The sequence below is a fragment of the Pterocles gutturalis genome, unplaced genomic scaffold (assembly GCF_000699245.1).
Source record: "Pterocles gutturalis isolate BGI_N339 unplaced genomic scaffold, ASM69924v1 scaffold19092, whole genome shotgun sequence".
NCBI classification, from domain to species: Eukaryota; Metazoa; Chordata; class Aves; order Pterocliformes; family Pteroclidae; genus Pterocles; species Pterocles gutturalis.
Window position 1 is genome coordinate 1,122 of NW_010108320.1, and position 2,659 is coordinate 3,780.

Consider the following 2,659-nt stretch of genomic DNA (forward strand, 5'->3'; position numbering starts at 1 on the left):
ATTTGGGATTTATCCCTGGAAGAACCTGCCTGTAGCACATGTGTAGCAGAATGTGTGTAGCTGTGTCATTGTGCTCTTGTGGCTCTGTGTAAGTCCCAACCGTCTGCTGTCTTGTGAGTCAGCTGGTGTTCTTCCGTGGGGTCCAGGCTAGCAGAACGTGTCTTGGATATAGCGGTTTTTCAGAGAGAGTTTCTGTTGAGAAAAATGCAGCCTGTGTATGTAAATGATACAAAAATGCACACGAGCTCAACACAGGGAAGCAACCACTTTCATTTATGTTTCATTTGATGATGTGTGTTCTGCCCTGTTACTGCAAGCTACAAACCAGCTGCTTCAGCTTTATTCTCCTAATTCTGATCTCTATAACGGATTTATATGTTCAGATGTACAGGGCATTAGCCGGTGAGTAGTAGAATGAGGTCCTTTGCACTTTTTGATGTTTGAATTAACCCTAGTTTCTCAAAACACAAATAGGTTTGTAGAAAAAAAAAGGCTACTCACCTGTGTGGGCTGTCTTCCTGGTGCTTTTTAGTGTAGACCTTAGTGTTCAGTGCTGGTTGGCTTTAACCTTTGTATATTGCCATGTTTACCATGACTGAGTTCGTTAACTCTGAGCTAGTCCTCTTATAGTAGAAAGGTTATTAATATTTACTTTGGGGTAAACATTAGCTAGGGAAGGTGAAACATGAAAGAAATGAATTTTTTTCCTTTCATTACAGAAAGTTAGTAAAGGTTGGAGGTAAGGCACTGGGGAGAGTTGTTCAACTCCAGCAGAATGGATTTTGTAAAGCAGTGTTTATTTCACCTGAGAAACCGAAAGGAGGGGTGGGAGGCTTACAGTGTTTTTCCCTATTAATAGTCATAATTAACTGAAAATGTTTGTAGTCCTGTGTCATTGTGGTTTTGTGTTCTTTCATTCTTACAGGTTAAAGTTTCATTTGACCTGGACAACATTCAGATCAAATACATTGATGAGGATAATGATGAGGTAAAATACCCCCCACCCTCCCAACAAGTCTACTAAGATATGACTGGTGTGAAGCTTTCTGCCTCTTGATAATTTGTACTGGGTCCTTCAGACGTGTCTGTTATGTGGATCAGAGGTGGTGTTTTTGCCCCTTTGATAGGAAAAGAGCTTAGTTTAGTGGTTTCGCTCCTACTGTAGCGTGCTTACTTTAAGATATGTTTTTAGAGGTTACTGCCTTTCTTTTTCCCACCACATAGAAGTAGCCACTGGTTCTGTGTGCTCTGAGGGACGGATGCTTCTGTTGAGGGACTTCTTATTTTTTGTTTTGTCAGAATAAGGTAGTTGTAACTATTTATGTTTGCAGCCATGGTAAAGCCCTGCCTCTTCGATCTACACTCCTTCCTCTGAAAGATGTAGGTCCCCTGTCATTAGCATTTGTTTACTTCGGTGATCTAGTGTACTCAAATCCTCTGCTTGTTTTAGGCAAATGCTATAATCTCCAAGCAGATTACTGACTCGGAAAACAAACTGGTTACATCTATCTGTCCTTTCTGAGTAACTTCCTGCTGGGCATAACCTCACACTCTCATTCTTTCTTTTTATCTAGAGAGGTAGAGTAGAATGTGGCTCTCAAACAGAACACAACTTTTGCAAACTCAGTGTTCACTGCTTGGTTTGTAGCTCTACTGAACTGCAGAGATGGGGATCTTTGTTTTTATTTTTTTCTTCCCCTAAGGGGAAATTTCAAGATGCTTCCAGCAACACTTCAGGGAAAGATTCTCCCCTTATTTTCCAGCCTATATCTATACAAATGTTTAGATGTATCTGTTAGAGATCTTTTTCAAATACTAATAGAGTAAACTGGATGGTGCCATGCTGCAGTGATTAGATAGCTGCTTGTGTTAGTAACTTCTGTATGCACAGTTGATAAATAGGCACCTGTAGAAGATGGGCTTGGCTTGTATCTGAATCAAAAGAATAGTTAAGTGTTTCATATTGGGCATTAAAAGCAGCAGAGTCCAGCCTCTGCTACCTGTATAGTGAACCCAGTGGTATTGGTGCCAGCTTGCTTCCAGTAGATGAGACCGCGTTCGTTCGGAATGCTGGTAGGTGCCAGAGATCTTGCTTGTGCAGCAAGGCTGATAAAGAACATGGTCTACTCCAGAACAACATTGGTTAATGATTAAACATGGCAGCGATAACAAATATCTGAAGGAGTGTTATTTAGAAACTCTGAATAAAAGTACATTTGTTCTGAAAGCATGTTAATTTAAAAAGAATCTCAAATATATAAGTGGTTTTTACTCACTGTTATTTCTCTTCACAGGTCTCTGTGAATAGCAAAGGTGAGCTACTACTTTACTGAAGTGAAATATGTAAAGAGACCCCAGCTGCTGTTCATGGTTTTGAAGAAGCAGTTGAGAATGCTTGCTTTTTTTTCTTTTTGGATTTTATGTGTGGTTGAGCATCAAATTATTCCCAAAGGAAGGGGTTTTTGATCCATAGGAACAAATTGGAAATTACTAATTTAGTGGAATGTTAAGGCTTTAGGCTGTGTATGCAACTTCTTCCTTCGGTAGCACTATTTTAAAAGAATTTACAGAAGGTATGGGAGTCACCCCTTGTTGTGAGGGTCCGTAGATACCATGTGTTAAACTTACATCTATTGTTTGAGATGGGGGAAATTCACAT

General features: G+C 39.9%; 1 protein-coding gene across 1 annotated transcript in view; it reads left to right on the top strand.

Annotated features, from left to right (window-relative positions):
* Positions 1-931: 931 nt before the first annotated feature.
* Positions 932-2,659, top strand: part of NBR1 (neighbor of BRCA1 gene 1) — a 14,167-nt gene continuing 12,439 nt past the window's right edge. Inside the window, exons 1-2 of the mRNA XM_010072608.1 lie at positions 932-988; positions 2,295-2,313. The gene's annotated coding sequence lies outside the window, so the exon portion shown is untranslated. The remainder of the gene's footprint in view (positions 989-2,294; positions 2,314-2,659) is intronic.